The sequence below is a fragment of the Antechinus flavipes genome, chromosome 3 (assembly GCF_016432865.1).
Source record: "Antechinus flavipes isolate AdamAnt ecotype Samford, QLD, Australia chromosome 3, AdamAnt_v2, whole genome shotgun sequence".
In the NCBI taxonomy this organism is placed as follows: Eukaryota; Metazoa; Chordata; class Mammalia; order Dasyuromorphia; family Dasyuridae; genus Antechinus; species Antechinus flavipes.
The window spans coordinates 329,635,844-329,648,537 of NC_067400.1; the positions used below are offsets into that span (position 1 = coordinate 329,635,844).

General features: G+C 36.7%; 1 long non-coding RNA gene across 1 annotated transcript; it reads right to left on the reverse strand.

Moving 5' to 3' along the window:
• Window positions 1-2,119: 2,119 nt before the first annotated feature.
• LOC127557949 (uncharacterized) lies at window positions 2,120-11,903 on the reverse strand. The gene is made up of 2 exons (XR_007952674.1): window positions 11,659-11,903; window positions 2,120-2,609 (listed from the first exon to the last, which is right to left on the reverse strand). It is a non-coding gene; the product is annotated as an uncharacterized LOC127557949 (long non-coding RNA).
• Between the last annotated feature and the right edge of the window lie 791 nt (window positions 11,904-12,694).

A 12,694-nucleotide genomic window follows, 5' to 3' on the forward strand; every position in this document is an offset into this window, starting at 1 on the left:
TCCCAGACCCACAATATTGCGAAGAAGGTGCAGAGAAATGAGATTTCACATGAACCAAAGATAATCAGGAGCATCTTTAATGAATTTAGAAAGGCCTTTTCAGGCCTTTCTAGAACTTTGTCCCTGAGCCAACCTATCACTTTTCAGAAGGAACAGGTGTCAGTAACCTTTATTTGTATATTCTGGCCAAGGTTATTTATATTGTGTTGTAAATCTTCCTGGGGAGAAGAAACAATAGCAACCTACTTAGTAAATGACTTAGTAAAGTTGGAATCCAGCAAACACTGAGAGCTAGCTTAAACTACAGAAAGACTCTGAGCTATCTATATAACAGCACAAGAAGTTATGGCTTTCTCGGGCTCACTTAAGAGGTATCTGAAACAAAATTTGATTCTGACTCCACTCCTTGTGCTCTATCCACTATTCTAAGAGTGAAAGTCTTTATGGTCCCTTGGTTGAAAAGTAGGTCTCAATGGAGAGAAGAATTATTTTGATTATTATGGAATCCTCTGAGATTTTTGCATATTTCTCTGCATTCTTTTTTAGACTATCTTTATCTTAACCAGTCTGTAAATATAATGGATACTATATCGTGGATATTATAGTGGACCTCCTCTATTTCTGATTTAGGTTAGTTCATCTCTCCTCAGACATCATTGCAGTCCTACCTCCATATCCTACTGGTACCATTATCCTATTGGTACAGGGCTTAGTAAGTACAACCAATTAGCTTTAGTTTAGTAACTCATCTCCTGAACTCAAGTAAAAGCCTCAGCTTCAGTTTGCTCAAAAGAATTAACTACAAGCATACTGATCTCACCTTACTCATTTTAACACATTCTTCATTATAGCCAAATTGACACCCCACCCCTAGAATGGTACTTCTTGTCCTACCTCCATAAATTCATTCTGGCTCTCTACCCATGTCTGAAATGTACTCTTTCTTTATCTCTGGCTTGTAGAATCCCTAATTTATTTCAAGGCTTAGTTCATTTGCTACCCATAAGAGAAGATTTTTCTCAATCTCTCTAGTTGTTATTACTTTCTTCCTCCTGAAAACATCACATATATGCTTAGATTTACATTTTATATCTCCTTAAGCCAAATTGCCATGCATTTTTTTTGTCCACATCTGTGATTCCATTAGTATGTGTTATGGGCCAGAACTCTGAACTTGAAACAAAGGATTCTTACAAGGTACTAAGTCAGTGGAATTGATAGAGACAATAGTTAATCTAATTTAGCATGATGCTTAACAGTTCTCTAGTTCAGTATATGTACTTAGTACTTACTATAATTCTACAAGATTCACACCTTTGATAAGAGAGCATATATAAACTAGGAGCCTCAGCCAGGAATCAGTCAGAAAGATTCAGAAGCCAGAGAAAGCAGATGGGAGCTCAAGCTCTCAGAACCAAGGCCAGACTGAAAGGCTCTCCAGAAAACTGCCCAGTCCCAGGAAGGAGATAATAAGAGATATGGACTATAAGAAGACTAACTGGGCAGCAGGAAAGGAGACAAGACTTTGAAGAAGACAATAAAGGATTTGGACCTTAATCCCTGGTTGCACTTGTGGTGATTACTGAACTGAAAGGAAGGCTGCTCCCAGAGACCCCCAAAGAAAAACTCAACAGAGAAGATTAAATTTTAGAGAGAATATTACAAGTATGGGTAATTCCCAGTGAGAAAGCTTTCTCTATCTTGTACTAAGGAGGTACTTAATAATTATTTAATAGACTTTTATTGGATAGTAGATGATCCAATGCTAGGTCTTCTTATTGCTTTTTCCAGTATTCTACTATGTTCACCTTTCCTATCTTTCAAACTAAGTGTTTCCTACTTCTTACCTTGTGTTTGGGGGAGCTAATTGGCACAGTAGGGGAGCAGTAAGTTTGGAAACAAAAGAGTTCATCTTTATGAATTCAAATCCAGCATCTAATACTTAGTAGCTGTGTGACTCTGGACAAGTCACTTAACTTTGCCTAAGTTTCTTCATAATGTAATGAGGTGAAGAAAGGGTAAATCAATCCAGTATTTTCTCTAAGAAAACCATGAGACCATGGAGAGTCAGACATTAATGAAAAATGACGGAACATCAGCATCATGAACCCCATATGTACAAATTTCCAAGTAAAGCTCTATTTGCTTATTTTGACCATCCTGCCTTTTCCAATACTATTCAATCTTGTCTCTTCGAGCTTGACTTTGTTTTTTTCCTTTTTTTTTTTTTTTTTTTTTTTTTGGTTTTTCCATTTCTTTTTCTGCCTGTTCCATTGTATCACCTGAAACTCAGTTCTATAACATCCACTTCTGGTAAATTCCTTTGCCATGAGATTTCTTTCTCTTTTTTCTAACTCTTTCAATTTCACAACACCTTCATACTTAAGTTCATGTTCCCACCTCTTTTTCTGGTTGTGGTCTCCAACTCTATACCAGTGCTGCAAAATGTGCAATAAAACAGAATTGTCCAGTGGTCCTCCATTAATATATCCCTGCTCATTACTGTGAATAGGACTTGACAAATGTCACCTTTATCTTCATGGCAGAGGCCATATTTAAAGTGCTAATGTTAAGGATGTATGGGGCTTGGGACTGGGAAGAGATATGACCTAAAAGAAAAAAAAAAGAACATAGTAAGGTAGCATTCTGGGCATCTCTCCAAGTAAATTGCTTTCATACTTAGCTCAACATGTTATCATGAGAGGAAGTGTGGTATTGTGAAAAAGACTCTATTTAGAATCAGAAAAGACCTATGTTTGAATCTTATCCTGCTTTGATACTTATTACCTCTGGGAACATGAACAAGTTATCTAACTTTCCCTCATATGTTAAATGGGAATTAAAAAAATGTTGTCCCTACTTCATAGAGTTGTTATGAGGAGAAAGTGTATACATGTATTGGAAATTTAAATGTACTATGTAAATGTCACATCTTATTGTTATCACAACTCTTTACAAACACAGAAATCACAATCATTATAATGGCTATAACCCCATCCCATGTAGGAATACCCAAGCCCCTAAGGGAAGCCCCCAGTAAAACCTTCATTTACTTACTTTACACACTGCAAATGCTCGACAAATATTTCTTGAATGAATAAGGGAGGGAGAGAATAAATGAATACAGGAGGATTCCAGGAGCTTTAGGCCACAAATCCCAGATCTTGGCCCCTAATACTCATCCACAGCTAGACTTCAAATAAAGTCTTTAACAGTGGCCAGGTTATTAGAATGAATTTTGGCTAATGGCCAGGCAGAAAAAAGCAATTAGAAAATCCACAAATTACCCTCTGTTTATACTTCAAACAGAACAATTGTTTGGTTTCTTTACCTAAAAGATTGTAGCTTATTTACAGATCATTAGTGACTATTAATAAATTAAATTGTGCTTGAATTTCACAGGCTTCATAAGCCTTAACTAGGTCCAGGAATCACTTTTATATGGAAACACATCTGATTAAGTTATAAAGCCTAGTTTAGAATGGCATGAAACAGGCACAATAGAAACATAAACAGTAGAGTAATTAGTTCATCTACTGATTATTCCTCACAGGAGACTTTAGGAAGTATTTGGTCTTTACTCATAAGAGTCTGATTCTTAAGAAGCCTCAGCAGGCTTCTTAAGAAGCGTTTTCCTTCATGTTACTCTCAGGTTGAATTAAAATTGATAGAAACAGGAGACAGGATAATAGAAAGAGAGAGACAGAGACAGAGACAGAGACAGAGAGAGAGAGAGAGAGAGAGAGAGAGAGAGAGAGAGAGAGAGAGAGAGAGAGAGACAGAGACAGACAGAGACAGAGAGGCAGAGGGAGACAGAGACAGAGAAAGCAGAGGGAGACAGAGACAGACAGGCAGAGGGAAACAGAGACACAGAGATACAGAGAGACAGATACACAGAGAGACATTGACAGAGAGAGAGAGACAAAGAAGACAGAGACAGAAACCCAGAGAGACACAGAGAGACGACAGACAGACAGACAGAGAGAAAGTAAGTAAGAGATAACAATGCCTAGATTAGATTGATAGAAGTTAGAATAGGAAGAGATTATAAGATCATAGATTAAAAAGTAGAAGGAAGCTGGAGATCAAATTGTCTAACTCCCTCATTTCACAGATCAGAAAATTGAGGCCCAGAAATATCCAGATTGCAGAGATAATCTATCAACATACCTTTTGTCAACTGGAAGAAACCAGCTTCTAACCTGTGGGTGGCCAGAGCTGAACAGAGCAGGCTGGAGACAAGAGACTCAGAGATCAAACAGATGTTTAATTTTAACGTGAGAAAAATAGCTTATAAGTAAGGACACATGTGCTGGGGCCCCCTCCCTAGTGGGTGTAGGGTAGAACTGCTTTCGTGGGAGAAAATTTCAATATTTATACCTAATGATTATGCAGTGAGCTATTGCCCTGACAATGAGGCTAACAGCAAAATTGTGACACGTTTGATTCATAATACGGCTTCGTGACCAGAAATAATTCTGGGATTTTACTGTGGCTAAGATCATCCAGACAGTTAGTGCAAAGGATTGTTGTTATGCCAAGCTCGTGACACAGCCTGCTTGCTGGGCCTTAGCTCTGGAAAACAAGGTGTCTCCTAATATCGACATATTTATGGTACTATGCTAATCACTGGGTGGTGGTAGAGGCAGGATACCAAGGATTGAGAACTTTTGATTCCAAATCTAATGCTTTCACCATGGCAATATTCCATGAAGTAAGAGAAATTGTGATAGAGAATTTGATCAAATGATCAGATGCGATAAAAGAATGTAAGAATGGAATCAAATGAATCTGGGTGATGGGGAAAATGGCACAATAATTTACAGTAATTGGGAAATCAGAAAAAAAGAGCTAGTTTAGGGGGTAGAGAATAATAAACTTCATACTACTTATCTCCATGTGGAGTAATTTTACAACAACAGGCAACGAATCTTTACTTACCACCTACTATTTACATGGCACCACCTACTATTTACATGCTAAACACTGGGAATCAAAAAGAAAAAGTAAAAGCAGTCCCTTTCTTTAAAGTCCCTGCCCTTCTCACAATCAAATAAATAAATCCAAATGTAACAAACAAAATCTATGTATAAGTAAGATATATACAAGAAAAAATGGAAATAATCAACAAAGGGAGAACACTAAGCGTTGTGGAGGAACAGAAAAGGCTTCTTATAAAAGGAAGTATTTTATCTGAACTTGAAGAGAGCCAGGGAGTCCAAGAGATAGACATGAGGAGGGAGAGAATTTTAGGCACAGGAGAGAACCAGTGAGAATTCACTATCAGTTACATTGTTGGTAGAATTGTGAATATGTCTAGCCATTCTGTTGAGCAATTTAGAACTATGCTCAAAAAGTTATCAAACTGTGCACAAATTTAGGGTTAGGGTTTCATATCCTTTGATCCAGTTACTACTGGGCTTATATCCCAAAGAGATCCTAAAGAAGGGAAAGGGACCCACATGTGCAAATATGTTTGTGGCAGCCCTCTTTGTAGTGGCCAGAAACTGGAAACTGAATAGATGCCCATCAACTGGAGAATGACTGAATAAATTGTGGTATATAATATTATGGAATATTATTATTCTGTAAGAAATGACCAGCAGGATGATTTCAGAAAGGCCTGGAGTAACTTACATGAACTGATACTGAGTGAAATAAGCAGGACCAAGAGATCATTATATTCTTCAACAACAATTCTATATGATGATCAACTCTGATGGATATGGCCCTCTTCAACAAAGAGATGAACCAAACCAGTTCCATTTGTTTAATAATGAATAGAACCAGCTACACCCAGTGAAAGAACTCTAGGAAATGAGTGTGAACCACTACATAGCATTTCCAATCCCTCTGTTTTTGTCCACTTGCATTTTTGATTTCCTTCTCAGGTTAATTGTATATTATTTCAAAGTCCAATTCTTCAGGTGCAGCAAAATAACTGTATGGATATGTATACATATATTGTATTTAACATATACCCTAACATATTTAACATGTATTGGTCTACCTGCCATCTGGGGGGCGAGGAGGCGAAAGGAGGGGAAAAAGTGGAACAAAAGGTTTTACAATTGTCAATGCTGAAAAATTGCAAATGCATATATCTTATAAATAAAAAGCTATAATAAAAAATAATAAAATAAAATAAAAATTCACTATCAGGGAAAAGAGTATCTTGTGCAAAATATAGCTAGAAAGACATTGTCAAAGAGGAGTAAAGTATGAAAAGACTAGAAAAGCAGTAGGGAACTAAAGAGAGGATTTTATATTTGATACTAGGAAAAAAAATAGGGAGTTGTTGTTGTTTTACTAAGTGAATGGATGACATAGTCCTTGCTTTAGAGATATTACTTAGATATCCAAATGGAAGATGAGCTGTAGTGGGGACAGAAAGAGATCATCTAGAAGCCTACTCCAATAGTTCAGGCTTGAGGTGATAAAGTTCTGCATGAGGGTGCTGACAATGTCTGAGAAAAGATTTGGGGCATATGATGGATATTGTATTGGTAGAATCAACAGAATTTGCATAAGATTGGATATGGGGTGAGACAATGAGAATGGTCAAGAATAACCTTTAAGTTGTGAGCCTGGGTGACTTAGTGTATAGTAGTGTCTTCAACAATAACAGAAAAGGGAAGAGAAACCAAGATGTCAGAGTAAAGGCAGGAACTTGCCCAACCTCCCTCCAAACTGCTCCAAATTCCTTTAAATAATGACTCTAAAGAAATTTTAGAGCATCAGATTGCTCAAAAAGGCAGAATAGAATATTTTCCAGCTGAAGGCAATTTAGAAACTCAGCAGAAAAGTTTCTGACACCAGGGTGGGAGTCCAGCCTGCAATCCTGATGAAGGCCATGCTAGCACAAGCCTGACCCCAGCCCTGACCCCACACCAGTAAAGCAGAAAGGGTCTAAGAACCTCTGAATCAGTGGCACTACTGGCGGCTTCCAGACCTCTCAGCCCAACACCAAAGACAACTTGAAAAGTCAGCAGAAAAAGTCTGTGGCAAAAGGGATGGGGATGAGATAAGAGATGGGGGCTGAATGGTAAAGGTAGGGAAGGCATCCAGCATGCAATCCCAGCATAGGTCACACCAGCATCAGCAAAGGAGAACTATGTTGCTTTAATACACTAAATTTTATAGCCACAGTGGAGCGGGAACACTCCTAACAATTTCAGGGCAGAAAAAGAGTGCTTGTGGTCAGGTCCCTGGAAGGATCTCTGAAAACAGCTTGGGAGAATGCAGCCTACCCACTGGAAACAAAAGCTGAGTAACAGGCTAGGAAAATGTGTAGATAGCAAAAAAAATTTCTGATCATAGAAAGTTACTATGGTGACAATGAAGTTCAAAATTCACACTCAGAATATAACAAAGTCAAAGCTCCTACATACAAAGCCCCCCAGAAAAATATTTCATTGCCATAAAAAAAAAAAAACTGACCTGGAAAATTGATCCAAGAGAGATAATTTAATAATTATTTGTCTACTAAAAGTCATGATAAAAAAAAAAAAAAGTCTGGACATCATTGTTCAAGAAAGTACCAAGGAAAATTCTCCTGATATTCTAGACCCAAAAAGTAAAATAGAAATGGAAAGAATCTACCAATTACCTTCTGAAATTGGTAATGATCTACCAATCACTTTCACAAAATGAAAACTCCTGGAAATAATATAACCAAATTCCAGAACTCCCAGTTCAAAGGAGAAAATATTGCCAGCATCCAGAAAGAAACAATTCAAGTATAGTGGAGTCACAATAAGGATAACATAGGATTTAGCAGCTTCTACATTAAAGGACTCAAAGGCTTGTAATATGATATTCAATGGAGCTAGGTTTACAACCAAGAATCACCTATTCAGCAAAACTGAGTATCATCCTTCAGGGGAAAAGGTAGAAATTCAATGAAATAAAGGATTTTCAAACATTTGTGATGAAAAAAAAAAAAGCTGATTGAAAAATTTGATTTCCAAATACAGGACTCAGGAGACATATAAGGAGGTAATGAGGAAAATGATATCATAAGGAACTTAATAAAATTTATCTGTTTACATTCCAAATGCTGGAATGATCCTTGAGTATGTATAGACAGAGAACACAGGTGTGAGTTGAATATAAAAGGATAATATCTTTTTGAAAAGTGATGAAATTAAGGGGCAAGAAAAGAATGTACTGGGAGAATGGGAGAAGGAGAAGTGTATTGATCTAAATCATCTTTCATAAAAAAGAGGCAAAAATGGAAAAGAAGAGGAAGAAAGGGTTGAGTGAGTGAATAATCAGAATTGGCTCAAAGAGGAAATAACATATACATTCAATATGGGTGTAGAAAACCATCTTACCCTGGAGTTTTATGTGTTTTATTTATACATATCTATGCATATCCTTTTATTTATGCATATTCTTTGACCTAAAAATACCACTAGAAGAGTATCAAAAGAATTTTTTTACAAAAAGGAAAATGACCTCTATGTACCAAGAAAATATTGACAGCAGCTCTCTTCTCAGGGCAAAAAAATTAGAAATCAAGAAGATGCCTATCAATTGGGGAATAACTCAATATATTGTTATGTGTTTATGATGGAATATTATTTTTCTATGGGAAATGATAAGCAGGATGCTCCCAGAAAAAAGCCTGGAAAGTCCTCCATGAACTCAAGCAAAGTAAAATGTACTGTGCACAAAGTAATAACAATGTTCTGGAATGACCAGCTGTAAATGGCTTTGCTATTCTCAGTAATGCAATGATCTATGACTACTCTGTGGGATTTATGATGAAAAATTCTATCCATACCCAGAGAAGGAATTGATTGTATCTGAATACAGATTGAAGCACATTCTCTCTCTCTTAATTTTATTTTTCTTGAGGGTTTTAAAAATTAAGGTGGGAGGTTTATGTTTTCTTTTACAATATGATTTTTGTGAAAATGTTTTGTATAATTGCACATGTGGTTTATTAATAGGGGCTGGAGGTGGGGATAAGGGAGAGAAACTGGAACTCAAAAGTTTTAAAAACAAATGTTTAAAAATTGTTTTAGTAAATAAAAAGCTATAATAAAAAAGCACCAAAAATTGTTTTAAATGTAATTGGTGAAAATATTAACTAAATAAATTTAAATAAAAACAATAACAGACAAGTTAGAAGGAAGAGAAGGTTTGGGTGAAAAAGTGAGTTCAGTAGATATGATGTGTTATTTATGGGATACTCAATTTATGGTGTCCAATAGGCAGGTGGAGATTCAAACTTGAGAGATCTTTGTTGTTGTTCAGCATTTTCAGTTGTGTTGAATTCTCTGTGACCCTATTTGAGGTTTTTTGGCTAAGATACTAGACTGTTTATCATTTCCTTCTCCAGATCATTTACAAATGTAGAAACTGAGGTAAATAGGGTGAAATGATTTGCCCAAGATAAAAGTTAGTAAATATCTGAGTTCATTTATTACCTCAGGTCTTTCTGATACTCTATACATGCCCTACCACCTAGTTGCTCTGAGAAAGACTAAGCATAGGTAAGTATGTATGAGAATAATGAATATAGAGATGATAACTGAATCCATGGTAGTTGAGATTACCAAGTGAAATAGTATAGAGGGCAAAAAAAGAAGAAAGATGAGGATAGACCTTGGGGGACACCCAGAGATCGTGGATATAACCTACAGGAAGATCCGACAAAGAAAACACAGGAGAATCCGTGAAATGGGTAGAATGAGGAGAGAGTAGGAAATCCAAAGAGGAAAAATATCAAAGGGAAGAGTTATTGACAATGCCAAAGGATGTAAAGAAGTGGAAAAATGAAGCTTGAGAAAAAGTCATTAGATTTAGCAATTAAGAGATCAATGAATGAGTGCCTAGCACATAGTAGGCAGTTAATAAGTGTTTATTCTGGGGCAGCTAGATAGCACAGTGGATAGAGCACCAGCTCTGAATTCAGGAGGACCCGAGTTCAAATCTGGTCTCAGACACTTAACACTTCCTAGCTGTGTGACCATGGTCAAGTCACTTAACCCCAATTTCCTCAGTAAGAAAGAAAGAAAATGTTTATTTATTGACCCATTGATCTACTTCCAACCTTATTAGTCTATGAAAAACAGCTTAGCTCATCATATGCAATGACCCAATATTTAAAAACTTTGTTGAAGTCTCTCAACTTGAAAACCTCAATAACCAAATGAGTCTTTGACCTCATCAATGGGAATAGTCTTCCAATAATTGAATTCACTCGCCCAAAGCAGATCCATACCTACCTATCCTGCTTGGATCTGATCTGGCTACTCCTATGAGTACACCTTTCTCATTTATTATTGACAACAGAAAACCAATTCAGAATAAGGCCTCTCATCAATTATCTCTCATTCTTGTCAGATGATATTTTTGTTATCTATTTTATATACATGTTTTAGATGTTATCTTTAACCCTTCTCCTTCATATTTTCTTATTTGTTATATACTGCTCATGCCCATGCCTATTCTGCACCTCTGTATTGCCTTCAATTTAATTCTTCAGAGGCCGTGGTGTTCTGTACAACAGCATCAGAAGAATATTACAATGAAAAAAGATGGACCTCTAAATATATGGGAGAAGCTTGGGGCTGTTAAAAAGAACTTTGGAATTTCCCAAAGGCAATTCAACCCACTCTCTTCTTTCTGTTTTATATGAACACTGTTCCTACCACTCAGAGGGAAATGTAATTTGTTTCAAAGGAGTCAGTTTTATAAGGATTTTAATTTTTTTCCTTTTAAAAAAATGGTCCCATATAGCTTGTGGGAAGGACTTTAAAAATTCCACACTGCATACAGTTAGAGTATTTATATCTCTGTGAGAAATTTGAACCAGAGAGCCCACCTTTTAGATGATGTCACCCAAGTATACAAAGGCACTCATTTCTTCCTTGCTCTGAGTTGAAAGCTGTATTAATCACTCCCTCCATTAGTTCCCCCACTGCTTCAGCCCTAAGTAATTGAAGATCTCTACACATCTTGAGCTGAAGCTGCCCATTACCTGGGATAGTTAATAAGAAATTCACCTTCACTCTCCGACACAAATGAATTCTAGTCAGTTCATTCTCACAGGAAATAAATTTAAAAATGGAAATTAAAGAAAACAATTGTTGGAAAAGGTAATATCATGTCACCCCTGAATTCTGGCTCAGAGAGGAATATATTACCTACCCTAGAACTAGTGCACTTTTTCAGACACTTTTCTGATGCCAGTACTTTGCAATATCCCATAATGCCTTGACATTATGGCTGCTGCATAGATAAAACTGATATCTTTCTGCTTTGTTAATATCTTCCATAGCACTGGGCTACCTTTCTAATGTAAACTCTGTAATCCCCTGCTACTTTTCCTAGGTATAAAGTGGAGGTGTTTTAGTTAATTAGTTATTCAGCTCATAACCTGAACCCCTAGCCTATATATAATCATCAGGCTACAGAAGAAGCAAATAAATCCAGTAGTAAGAACATTTAATTAAGACACAAAATAACATAAATAACAAGGAAATAAATCAAGTAGTAGTAAAAACATTCTTTGCACTCATATACACAAATTTGTTCAGTCTTTTATCCCTCTAGGGGATTTACAATCTATCCTTTAATCCCTACTGCAGAGTTTTTTTCTCCTACTCTCCCCCACCCCCCCAAAAAAAAGAAAAAACCTCCCACCTTTAGCTTTTGGCATAGACTCTGAAGAAGAGCTGAAACTTCTTGTCTTTCTCTAACACTATTTATTAGTGTTATTAGATCTAGCTCCAGAATTTGGATTGTCCTGGATTTGGGGACATCATGGCCATAATTTTTTCATGGGGTTCCTTTTTGTCTTCCCTACTAGCTATAGTTTTTCTGTTTTGTTACAGTCCCTCATTTTTCTCAGTTCAGTCTTCATGTTTCCCTTAAGATAATGATTTCCATGGCTGCTTTATTCCTCATCTCAATGCAGTTCTCTTCAGGTTCCCTTTTCTCATTGTTGATGCCACCAGGATTCTAGAGTTCCAGTTGTGTTTTTTTTTAACCCCCCCCACCCTCCACCCCACTTGGTAGTATATAATCCAATCATTAGAGCCCTTACCTAATACTATCATTACATTGTGACTAGATAGAGGACACAATCTTCTAGCTTATAGAAACCAGAGAATTTTGTCTAATGTGTAAAGGCATCTGAGCACTGTTATTATTGTTAATCCTTTGTTCTCTAAGAGGGCCAGTGACATCAGGAAGGTGATCTCTAGACTTGCAAACAAATTGAATTTAAGTGAGGCAAGACTGTGCAAAATTACCAGTCTCTCTCTCTTCTACAGAGTCATCAGACTTCAATATCAAGACAGATCAGAATGACTGGAGATAGCCCCAGATGCAGTGGAAGACATTGCTCTTTTAAAGTTAAGGTCTTTCCCAGGTCCCAGTTTGTTTGAGCACCAAGTATTAAAGAAATGAAGTTTTAGATATTTTTCTCCTTGATCAAAGTCACTACATTTGCAAAGTTAACACTACTCTTTTTCAAACATGAACTATTACTAACCAAGAACTACCCCTTCACACACACACACACACACACACACACACACACACACACACACCAATTTCAATAACCTCCTTGTCATGGAGGACTAGTTAACTATATAGAGGCTCCAGTTAACATTAAGTACCAGGAAGGTAATCAGTATGTGTTAAGCATTTACTATTTGGCAGGCACTGTACTAAG